The following is a 12,654-nucleotide window of genomic DNA, read 5'->3' as shown; positions in this document are numbered from 1 at the left end:
AAAAACATCTGAAACCATTGTCAATTGTTGTAAAAGCCTGTCTGGCTCACTAATGCCCTTTAGGGAAGGAAATCTGTTGCCCTTACCTGGCCTGGCCCACATGTGACTCCAAACACACAGCAATGTGCTTGGCTCTTAAATGGTCTAGTAAGCCAGTCAGTTGTAACAAACCTCTACAAAGATGCAAAAAAGGAATGAAACTGGATTGACCTAAGCCCTGTTGACCTAACCATCTTTAGCTGCTTCACCAATGACCTTCCTTCCATCATAAGGTCAGGAGTGGGGATGTTCGCTGATGATTGCACAATGTTCAACACCATTTGCAACTCCTAAGATACTAAAGCAGTCCATGTCCAAATGCAGCAAGACCTGAACAATATCCAGGCTTGGGCTGACAAGTGGCAAGTAACATTCATGCCACACAAATGTCAGCCAATGACCATCTCCAACAAGACGTTGTTTAGACCAATACATCGAAAAACCAATTAGGGAACAGGCTATCCTAGATTTGGTTTTGTGCAGTGAGAAGAAGTTAATTAATAATCTTATTGTGCGGGGCCCTTTACGGAAGAGTGACCATATCATGATGGAATTCTTCATTAGGGCAGAAAGTGAAGTATTCCAATCTGAAACTAGGGTCCTAAATATAAACAAAGGAAACTACAAGGGTATGAGGGGTGAGTTGGCTATAACAGATTGGGGAACTTCATTAAAAGGCATGATGGTGGATAGACAATGGCTACTATATAAGGAACAAATGCATGCATTGCAACAGTTATACATTCCTTTCTAGCACAAAAACAGTACAGGTAAAGCAGCCCAACCATGGCTAACAAAAGAAATTAAGGATAGTATTAGATCCACAGAGGAGTCATATAAAGTTGCTAGAAATAGTAGCAAGCCTGAGGATTGGGAGCAGTTTAGAATTCAGCAAAGGAGGACCATGAGGTTGATTAAGAGGGGAAAAATAGGGTATGAGAGTAAACTTGCAAGGAACATAAAAGCAGACTGTAAAAGCTTCTATCAGCATTTAAAAAGAAAAAGATTAGTGAAGACAACTGAAGGTCCCTTACAGTCCAAAATGGGAAATATATAATGGAGAAATCAAATAACTACTCTAGCTCTGTCTTCACAGAAGAAGACACAAATAATTTCCCAGAAATGTTAGGGAACCAAGAGTCTCGTGAGAAGGAAGAATTGAAGGAAATTAATATTATTTAAGAAGTAGTGCTGGAGAAATTAATGGGACTGAGAGCCAATAAATCCCCAGAGTCTGATTATCTACATCCCAGGATACTAAAGGAGGCGGCCGTGGAAATAATGGATATGTTGGTTGTCATCTTCCAAAATTCTGAAGATTCTGAAACAGTCCCAGCAGATTGGAGGGTGACAAGTATAACCCCACCATTTAAAAATGGAGGGAGGGAGAAAACAGGGAATTACAAATGGTTAACCAAATATCAGTAGTAGGGAAAATGTTAGACTCTATTATAAAGGATTTGATAACAGGACAATTAGAAAATATCAATGCTATTAGACAAAGTCAACATGGATTTATGAAAGGGAAATCATGTTTGACAAACCTGCTGAAGTTTTTTGAGGATGTAACTAGCAGAATAGTTAAGGGAGAACCAGTGGATGTGGTGCATTTGGATTTTCAAGAAGCTTTTGAAAAAGTCCCATATAAGAGGTTAGTGTGCAAAATTAAAGCACATGGGATAGGGATAATATATTGGCATGGATTGGGAATTAGCTGACAGGCAGGAGACAGAGAGTAGGAAAAATGGGTATTTTTCAGAGTGGCAGGCAGTGATTAGTGGGTTACCGCAGGGATCAGTGCTTGGGCCCCAGCTATTCACAATACATATCAATGATTTAGATGAGGGAACCGAATGTAATGTTTCCAAGTTTGCTGACAACACAAAACTTGGTGGGAATGTGAATGGTGAGGTAAAGATGCTTCAGAATGATTCAGACAAGTTGAGTAAGTGCGCAAATACATTGCAGATGCATTAAAATGTGGATAAATGTGAAAATATCCACTTTGGTAGGAAAAGCAGAATGGTGATAGATTAGGGAATGTTGATGTACAAATGGACCTGGGTGTCCTTGTCCACCAGTCACTGAAAGCAAGCATGCAGGTGCAGCAAGCAGTTAGGAAGGTAAATGGTATGTTGGCCTTCATTGCAGGACTATTTGAGTATAGGAGCACGGATGTCTTACTGTAGCTGCACAGGGCCTTGTTGAGACCACACCTGGAGTATTGTCTGCAGTTTTAGTCTTCTTACCTCAGAAAGGATATACTTTCCTTTGAGGGAGTGCAGCGAAGGTTCACCAGACTGATTCCCGGGATGGCAGGGTTGTCGTATGAGGAGAGATTAGTGCAACTAGCCCTGTATTCACTGATGCTACGGATGCTGGAAATCTGAAATAAAAACAGAACATGCTGGAAAAACCCAGCAGGTCTGGCAGCACCTGTGGTGAGAGAAACAGAGTTAATATTTCAAGTCTGTATGACTCTTCATCATTTTTTATTCACTGGAGTTTAGAAGAATGAGAGGGATCTCATTGAAACACATAAAATTCTGACTGGGTTGGATAGATTGGATGCAGGGGTAATGTTTCCTCGGGCTGGTGTCTAGAATAAGGGCCACAGTCTCAGAATGCAGGGTAGGCCATCCAGAACCGAGATGAAGAGAAATTTCTTCACTCAGAGGGTAGTGAACCTGTGGAATTCTCTACCATAGAAGGCTGTGGAGGCCAAGTCGCTGAATATATTTCAGAAGGAAATAGATAGATTTCTAGACACTAAAGGAGTCAAGGGATATGGGGAGAGAGCAGGAATATTGTGTTGAGATAGAGGGTAAGCCATGATCATATTGAATGGCAGAGCAGGCTTGAAGGGCTAAATAACCTACACCTCCTATTTTCTATGTTTCTATATTTCTAGAGGGATAGAATTCACAAGCAGAGAATGCATGTTAAACTTATACAGAACCTTAATTGAAACATACTTAGTGGATAGTGCACATTTCTCATCTCCATTTTGCAAAAAAGATATAGAAGCATTTCAGAAAGTGCAAAAAAGATTTGCACAAATGATACAAGAATGGCAAGGCTACAACTATCAGGCAAGTGTCATGTCAATCAGATGTGAAAAGAAATCAAAACTGTGTACATCAAAACTTTTTTTTTGCAATTTCAAAATAGTCTTTTGCTGAACCAAAATATGGCTGCAACAGGTCACATGGCTCATAAGATTGGCCATCTCATCTGGAAGCTTTCAACAGAAATTACAAGGACAAAGGAGTTCCACTGTCATCCTTGTGGAATCATACACCCCACTGGCCACATTATAATCATTAAACTAAAAGACTAACCGGTGAATTGGCTCCCCAGCTGGGATGATAACAAAGACAGAGACATCAAATCTTGTTATACCTGAAGCGGTATTAAGAGCCACTATTTCACTCCTAAGGGAAGCAATTGATTTTCACCAGAGACATAGAAACTGCTTGTGAAGCTGAAATTAACTCATTAATGGGCCACATCACATGAGCCCATTCTTCTTGCTTCTTGGACAATTTTAATATTACATTTCTAGCCTCAGGGATCAATCTGCTGATTACCTCCAAAGTGAAAGGAACAACAGCAGGTTCCCCATCTGACCAAGCAGCCAGCCACCATCGCTCAACTCCTCAAAGCCTCTTTTATTTTAAAGCATCTGACCATCACCTGTACCACAGTCTATATACAGAAACCTCATTGTGCTGCATCCTCATTAGCTTTCAAGAACTTTTGTACTGCTCTGTCCAACGAAGAAGCCATCCGAACTGAACTCTGCCACAAAGGAAGTACCCTCTGGACTTTAACTTTCTGGACCCTGGAAATCACATGAACTAATATTCATTTCTGTGGTTCTTTTATTGTTATCATCCACAGTTGTAAAAACTCCCTCTTTTCTATCCCCTTACTGTATATATGTGTGTGTGAGGTTGTGAATATTCAACTCCCCCACCCCCGGGGTTCCAATTTGAAATAAACAAACCAATTGAATTAATCGTAAAGAGAGTTTGCTGTGTGTTACTTATAAAACTGAATCACACAAACTCCTTGAAAAATAATTGAAAACATCCCTACTTACAGATAGACAGTGAGAGGATAAAGAAATTCAGTTTGCCTCTCTCTCCTGTCTATAACAAAAAATTGACCAGATTACCTTGCACTGCAGGAGAGGGTATGTTAAGATCAGTAAGAAAGCATGGAGCACCTATAGTGCAATCTGGTATCACTCTTTATTTTTAACAAAACAGGTTGAAGGATTCCCCTTGAAAAACCCATTAACGTCAGTTAAGGTGCTGTGGGTAATATAAATAAAAATAGTTAAGGTCAACTGGTACAGTGTCTATGTGCCATCAGGAATAGAAAAAAGGACCATAAATGACCCCAAAATGCTTTTTTGAAATGCTGCTGGCCTGTCAAATCCCAGCTGTCTGAGGTGTTTTCCAAGCCACCCTATTCACCAGGTTTTCTAAACATGCAATGGCTTTGGCATTGGGCATACCTGCGAACCAGAAAATTCAGCAAGGGTCACACTGCTGCCTTTTTAAATGCAACTGTGAAACTCCTGCCTGCTTAACTACATGATTTTATACGTATGCTAGTGATGATTTTTCAAGCACAACAGAGCAGAATGCAGTGTTAGGAAATAGAGATAGTTTAAGTAAGCTATGTGTGTATTTCGGTGTGTTAGGAATAACTTATATCTTTAAGTTTAAGTTTAATTTATATTTTTTCTATTTGTGGGTTAAAAGGTGAAACCTGGGGTCAACTTTCATTTTTAAGCGGAGACAGCAGGTCTAAAGCTCTGTTTGTATACCTGCATTTCTAATGAGTTTTATGACTCTTGAAGGAGAGTTAAAGACAACAGAGTGGAAAAAACTGTGCTGTTGCCTAGCAACAGGGATCCAGGGTGGGAGGCCCCATACATAAACACACACCAAAAGTAGTTTGAGTTCAGTTAGCCATTATGCTGTGAGTTGACAAGAGCAGTTTAAGTGTCTCCCTAGCTGACATGCTAGCAGACTGCTGAGGGGAATAAGTCTAAGAATCTTAGGTGAGCTGCCGTGAGTTAAAGTAACTGTGAATGTCAAGTGAGTTCTGGATCTCATGGGAGATACCAAGTTGTCAGCAGTCTACTGGGAGAGGGAACTGCAGAGAGAATGGATTTCCCAAAAGAACCGAAAGGTCTTAAAGCCAAGGAGTGAAACAGAAAGGAAGGGTTCTAAGAAGACCTTTCAGTCAAAGGAATAACAGGAGTCTGGAAAATGTCCTGTTCTGTGGAAGTGAAAGTAAGGAGCAGGGAGGAAGGTTCCAAGCTTCAAGCTTAAAGAGAGAAAGCTGTAGGAAGCATATTTAAAGAGATATAGGTATGCGAGAAGCCAGAAGGTCCATGGAGACAGCTGAAGGTCTGTAACTCTTTACTATGGGCATGTGAAGCAATGATGTACTTTTGACAGCTGAGTCAGTGGGAGAGAGTCTGTGGAAGAAAGCTTTAATATGTGTGGTGATCCAGGGGAGACGAACATCGAAAGGAGAGTTTGAAACCCTGGAGGTGGACCCTTGCAGAAGGCGTCTGAGAGAAAGTGTCGGTTTGGGAGAAGATTCCAAAGCGAGTTCTTCGAGAGTGAAGATTGGAAACCCTCATGTGAAAGACGGAATTCAGTGAGACCGTTTGGCTCATACAGTGACAAGCGTCTGGTGGGGGCGGGGTGGGGTGCGTGGAGTTGAGGAGAGACCCATAGCATTTGTTTGGGCGGCATCTGTCACTGTTTCAGATTGTGGTGTGCCTGACCACAGGTCACCTATTGGTTTATATGGACTGTATACTTACTACGAACATTAGAGTGTAACATAGCTTTTATAACCTGTGTTTCCCTTACAAATTTATATATATCTGTGAAGGTATAATTGTAGGTGAAGGAATATATTGTAATATAGTTTATCTTTTCTTCTTTAATAAATGTTTTATTCTTTTGTTAACAGTTCATCAGCTGACTCCTGTGACTCTGTTCAGTAGCCACTCTCCATGTATCTAAACAAAAAATAAAAGTTAGGATCTATGAAACCGGGTTCCACCCTGGGATTTGACTTGTCCAGTAGTAACATCAGCTGGGATCATAGTGAAAGGAAATTTTACAAAAGTGAACAAGTTCATTTGAATATAATCAGGGTTTATTTACACTTTAGATGTGGTGGAAAATAAGCAGTAGTAGACTTTTTAAAAATTCAATAACAGTATGTGGGCAATGTTGGCAAAACCAATATTTATTGCCCATTACTAATTTTGCTTGAGAAGGTGGTGGTGAGTCTCCTTCTTGAACTGTTGCTGTCATTATGGTATAGGTACACCCCTGAGTGCTGTTAATTAGAAAGTTCCAGGAGTTTTACTAGCGTCAATGAAAGAATGTGAATATATACCCAAAACAGGATGGAGTGTGACTTGGAGGGGAACCTGCAGGTGGTGGTGTTTCCATGCCATTGTTCCCCTTGTGCTTCTAAGTGGTAGAGCTCATAGGTTTGGGAAGTGGTATTGAAGTGGCCTTGGTGTGTTGCTGCATTGCATCTTGCTGATATAGACACTGCAGCCATGTTATGCCACTGCTGGTGGGAGTGAATTTCTAAGGTAGTGGAGGGTGCCAAACAAGCATGTTACTTTGTCTTGGATAGTGTCGAGCTTCTTGAATATTGTTGGAGCTGCACACATTTAAAAAAGAGGAATTCTCTGATGTGGGCATCACTGGCTAGAGCAGCATTTTTATTACCCATCCCTAATTGCCCTTGAGAAGGTGTGTTGAGCTGCCTTCTTGAACAGCTGCAGTCCCTGAGGTATAGGTATACCCACAGTTAGGGAGGGGGTTCCCAGATTTTGACTCAGTAACAGTGAAGGAATTGCAATATAGTTCCAAGTCTGGATGGTGTGTGGCTTGAAGGTGGTGGTGTTCCCATGCATCTGCTGCCCTTGTCCTTCTAGGTGGTCAACATCACACATATTTTTTTCTTTATTTGCTCATAGGTTGCATTGCTGTCTAGGCCAGCATTTATTGCCCATCTGAGGGCACTTAAGAGCCAACCACATTGCTATGGGTCTGGAGTCACATGCCAGACCAGGTAAGGACAGCAGATTTCATTAATGAACCAGCTGGGTTTTTACAACAATCAGCAATGGTTTCATGATTATCATCAGAGTTTTAATTCCAGATTTTTTATTAAATTCAAGTTCCATCTGCCATGGTGGGATTTGAACCCTGGTCCCCAGAACATTACACTGGGTTTACCAGTCCAGTGATAATACCACTATGCCATTGCCTGTCAAAGGAGCCTTTGTGAATTGCTGCAGTGCATCTGTGCATCCAGCAGTGGGGAGTGTTTCATCCCACTCCTTACGCTGGTGGAAAGGCTTTGAAGTGTCAGGGAGTGAGACACTCACCTTAGAATATCCAAACTCTCTAAGCTGCTCTTGTAGCCAGAATATTTATTCGGCTGACACAATTAAGTTTCTGTCAATGGTGACCTTCCCAAAAATGCTGATGATGGGCATTTAACAGCAGCAATGCCATAGAATAGTAACGGGAGGTGGTTAGACTATCCCTTGTGGGAGATGGTCAATGCCTGGCACTTGTGGGCTGCAAATGTTCCTTTCCAGTTATCAGACCAAGCCTGAATGTTGTCCAGATCTTGCTCCATGTAAGCATAGACTGCTTCATTATCTGTGGAATTGTAAATGGAGCTGAGCACTTTGCAATCATTAATGAGCATCCCCACTTCAGACCTTATGATGGAAAGGAAGATAGTTGAATATGCAGCTGAAGAAGGTTGGACCCAGGAGATTGCCCTAAGGAATTCCTGCAGCAATGTCCTGGGGCTGAAATGATGGACCTCCATCAATTACAACCATCTTCATTTGTGCTAGGCATGACTAACCAGTGGAATTTTTTACCCTCGATTCCCATTGACTTCAATTTTACACAGGCTCCTTGATGCTGCCTCGATGTCAAGTGCAGTCACTCTCACCTCACCTCTGGAATTCAACTCTTTCATTGATGATTGGACCAAGGGTCGGAATGAGGTCTTCAGCAAAGTGAACTACTAGAACTCAAACTGAGCATTGATGAGCAGATTATTGGTAAATGCTGCATGATGGCACTGTCAATAACATCTTCCATCACTTTGCTGATGAGTGATAATAGACTGCTGCGGTGGTAATTAGTTGGATTGGATGTGTCCTAGTTTATGTGGACAGGACAGACTTGGGCAATTGTCCATTAGAGTAGATGCAGTGTTGCAGCTGCATTGGAACAGCTTCGTAGAGGCATAGCTGGTTCTGGTGGACAAGCTTCAACATCACAGCTGAGGTATTGTCAGCATCCATAGCTTTGCAGTGCACTGAGCCACTTCTTGATATCAGGTGGAGTGAATGGAATTGGCTGTAGATTCACATTTCTGAGCATGAGGACCTCAGGGGGAAGCCAAGCTAAAGCATCCACTCGGCACTTCTGGCTGAAGATAGTTGCAAAAGTTTCAGCCTTGTCTTTTGCACTCACATGCTGGGCTCTATCATTATGAAGCCTCCTCTTGCTGTTATTGGCATAATCAGTGCAAAGGATTGCAGAATTTTAAGTGCAATTTGTATTCAATACAACTCAAGTTTCCGCAACCTGTTGTGCTAGTTTTAAAATCATTGCACTGGAAGCGGGTCCCTCCCTCAAAATGGCCAAGCCTCCAAGTTGAATTAATCAAAATTAATGGTTAATTATGCTAATTTGAAGAACTTCAATGGGGTTTTAAAAATAAGCTGGCTCCTTTGGATGCAAGGCCATTAAAAGGTACATTTTAAAACCTTTTAAATATGGTTTTTGTTTCAACTTAATAAGGAACTGAGTAATGCACCCAAACATGACTAAGGAATAGTTCTTTGTATTTCTAATGGTGACTTTCAATAATTAAACATTGAGTTAATTAGAGGTGGTGGGTTCATTGATTGATACTGATTAAAATTCATTGATTAAAAGTAAAATTTAAAAGAAGCTACTATTGAAAGTGCTGCCTAATGGCATTGGTTCATGGCAGCTTCTGTATTTGTAGATATATATTGACTGTACCCATTGTGCACCTCCTGTTAAAATTCCCTAGTGGAAGACTATGACGGGAGCCCTTACCAAGTACCAAGTACAAATGAACTTGAGTAGAAACTCTGGGGGAGGGGAGAGGTGGGGGGTGACACTTTCAGAATGGGTTCAATTTTGCTTTCAATTTGTGGCGGAATCAGCAATTGTTTCAAAAACAGAAGTTCAGAAATTGTTACTAAAATATGATCTTTAAGTTTGGTTCTGTGACATTTCTCATATCTATAGCTAGCTGAATGAACTTTCCACATCTGTACCAGTCAAGTGGCTCCTTAACTTTTTCAGAATTCTTAAAATAATTATGGCAAATGAGGCGTGATTGATGATTTTCATTCTCCCTAACAAAATGGCATTCAGTGAACTTGTACTGTTCACTGACAGTAGTAAAAAGACAATAATTCTGTTGGCGGATCATAGCTTTTGATGAGAGTCTGTTTTTGCATTTGATAACTTTGACCTTACCTAGCCTTAATCAGAAATGACTGTACATTTTGCACCATAGTATTACTAAAAATGCTGATAAATTGAAGTATATACTAATCAGCAGAACATCAGTAACCAAAATGAAGTACAATTGAGTAAGATTGGGAAGCTTATGGTTTTCCTACTTTTTACTGTTTACTAAGGGATAGCAGCAATTAAATACAATTCCCTCGGTTTTCATCTACTATTTCCTATACAGTCAAAGAAAACCTCCAAGCAAGAAGATAATACTTCTAATAACATTGCATATCTTGATGTGCTCAAAGATGTAGAAACATAGGGCAGGATTTACGCTCTCCTGGTGTCAGGTTTCAGGTTGGGGGGGTGGTGCATATAAAATCCAACATATGGCCTTTCCAATGCGTCCTCCGCTGGAGGCCCAAGTAATGCAGCAAGCCCGGAAGCTTTAGCTGCATGGGCTGGTGTTGGTCAAGGGGGGTGTGGGGGAATCCTCCTTTGGTGGCCATCCCATGGGCCTTTGGATCCACCCCTACCAAGGTAGTCCCCCCACCCCCATTTTAACCCTGTCCTTTAGCCTCTTGAACCCAACCCATATAAAACAGCAGCTAACTCCAGATATGTCTGATTTTAATTAGCCAGGGGTGGGAAACATGACGTGTGCAGATTAGACCCAGTAGGAGAAGATCTAATCTTTACAGAGTCCTTTGAAGAGGTGGTGTGCACTTCTGAAGATATGGTCCCAGGACACCTTTGGAGGAGGTCACATGCCTTTTGGGAGAGGTAATTGCCCTTTGGGATTGTTAAAAGTGGACATGAAAGTGCCTAAAAGTGCATAAATTCATTGGAACTAAGAGAGCTGCCAAAAGGAACTCTCAAAAGCCACTATCAAAAGCAGCTATCAAGCTTTCAAGGCATTTAAAACTCCTCCCCTTTAAATCTTAAAAAAACTGGCTAGAGCATTAAAAAAAATCATTGCTTTCTATTTCATTCTGTCTGTTCACGTAATCCTGAGGGTTATCATTCCTTGGTTAGTGCTGTACAACTTATTTCACAACTTTCTATTATCACAGTGGGATGTCTGCCATTTCAGTTTCATTGAAAACTACAAGTAGTTATAGACTCTTTGAAGTGGGATTATGTTTGTTTTTATAAGGAATTCAGCACTTGAATGAAATGTTTGCTTTCTACAATGGATTATATAGTTGAACAAATGTAAATGTAAGAGTATAGTGAATGGGTTTTAATTAATGAGTGTGTATTTTTAAAATAAAGTCTGCAATAGATATTTTTAAAAATTATGACATCTCATCTCAGCATGAGTCCTGAGTTCTGGTGTGGTGGATACTGGGTGAGTTGGAATGGTAGGTGTAAGGGCCATGGGGAATGTTTGGGGGAGGGATGGGTTGGCACTAAGTTGGTATAGGGGCAATAAAGGGCCATGGGGGTGGGTGGCAGTCATAGGTTGCTATGTAGAGCGTGAGGAGCCATGGGGGATGGGTGCAGGGGATAGTTTGGCATGGAAGCTATGGGGAGGTGGGTAGGGGGCATTAGTTGGCATGGCTTGGCATGAATGGGGCATGGGGAGTGTGTGGAGGTGAGGGGTGTGAGGGGTGAGGGCTGGAGGGCTGTTATGTGTTATTTTTCATAAAAACTTTGACACAGTGGCAGTGCAATGAAGCAGGTCTACAACCCAGCCTCTGCACCCAGCAGCCTCTGCACTCATTCCAGAGTCGCTCGCCGCAGGTCCCATTTTCACCCACCTCCTCCCACCCCTGGTTTGTAGAGCTGGAAATTGCCCTGGCTTTGTACTTTTGGCCCACGAGTGACAAGTCAGACCGTAAAAAATGTATGGCATAGATAGAGGCCCTTTGGCCCATTGTGCCCATGCCAGCCAAAAAAGAGCTCTCCAGCCTAATCCCACTTCCCAGCTCTTGGTCTGTAGCCCTACAAGTTACAGCACTTCAAGCACATGTCCAAGTATTTTTTAAATGCAATGGGGGTTTCTGCCTCTAGCACCCCTTCAGACAGTGGGTTTTAGAGCCCTATCACCATCTAAGTTAAACAATTTCTTCTCAACTCACCTCTAATCCTTCAGCTAATTCCTTTAAATCTATACTGCAAAGTTATAGATTCTATAAATGCAGAGATCAGCCAACAATGTAGAAAAGGCAGTGCGGTTCCAAAGGGTGATTTTACCTTCATATAGAATGCAGTAAGCAGTCGAGCAAAATTAGAGAGGCAGTGAATTTTTAAAGTGTATCTAGGATAGTTTTTTGCTGCAATATGTCCTAGAAACGACAAGGGCAAAGGCCATATTCAGTTTAGTAATGAGTAATGAGACAGATTTAGTTAACAGCTTGATAGTGCATGAACATTTATCTAATAGCAATCATAACATGATTAAGTTAGCATTTGAAAGGAAGAAACGTGAAATAGCTAAGAATATTTTAGATTTAGGTTAGGCTGACTTCAATGGGATGAGACAGAGATTGTCAAAAGTATACTGGGTATATCTGTTAATAGATAAAGCAACAGAAACCAACAGTGTCAGATGTTCCAAAAATAACTGAATTTGATGCAGAACCAGTTTAAACTCCTAAGAGGCAAGTGTTTCACTGGCCAAAAATGACAGCCATGGACAGGTAAGGAGTAAGAAACAATACAAAGTTAAAAGAAAAAGCATACAAAAATGTAAAACATAGCACAGATCCTGGAGAATGGGAAAGATACAAAGATCAGCAAAGGGTGACAAAACAGATAATAAGAGCTACAAAAAAAGGGTATGAAAAGAAATTTGCAGGGGATGTCAAAATCAGCATAACAATTGGAGTTCGCTGGAAGTTAAAAGGCTCAAGGGTGATTTGATAGAGGACAGGTTACATAGAAACAATTTCTGCTGGTTGAGGGCTCTAGGAATTGGGGGATGGTCTAAAAATTAGAGCCAGGGCTTGCAGGGTTGAAATTAGGAAATACTTCTGTAGACAAAGGGCAGAATTTTACCGTTGGTGAGCTGGGGCCCACTCGC

This window comes from Cetorhinus maximus, chromosome 4, assembly GCF_964194155.1.
Source record: "Cetorhinus maximus chromosome 4, sCetMax3.hap1.1, whole genome shotgun sequence".
Taxonomy (NCBI): Eukaryota; Metazoa; Chordata; class Chondrichthyes; order Lamniformes; family Cetorhinidae; genus Cetorhinus; species Cetorhinus maximus.
This window is presented reverse-complemented; position numbering follows the sequence as displayed.